Source organism: Guillardia theta, assembly GCF_000315625.1.
Source record: "Guillardia theta CCMP2712 unplaced genomic scaffold GUITHscaffold_63, whole genome shotgun sequence".
NCBI lineage: Eukaryota > Cryptophyceae > Pyrenomonadales > Geminigeraceae > Guillardia > Guillardia theta.
The window spans coordinates 464,132-464,478 of record NW_005434611.1 but is presented as its reverse complement, the minus strand read 5'-3'; positions in this window follow the sequence as shown (position 1 = coordinate 464,478).

The following is a 347-nucleotide window of genomic DNA, read 5'->3' as shown; positions in this document are numbered from 1 at the left end:
CGTCCTACCTCCGTCCTCCTCCTCCTCCTCCCTCCTCCCTCCCTCCCTCCCTCCCTCCTTTCCCTCTCTTCCTTCCTTCCGTCCGTCCGCCCCGTTCTGTCACTGCTCTTTGTCCTTCAGACTTTCCCTTCCCTCTGCCTCCTCCACCTTCCCCTTCCTCCTCCAGTTTGGCGTCTGAGAGCTTCGTAGGCCTCGAGACGAAATCTACATCGAGCTTGCAGTGGTCCCCCAAGAACGCGATCAATACCCTGTCAGATTCGGTTTGCTCCTCTGTTCCTCTCCTGTTTCTGCCGCCGGCTCACCGTCCGACTCAGAGTCTTCGAGTTGTCTCCAACAACGACGTCGAC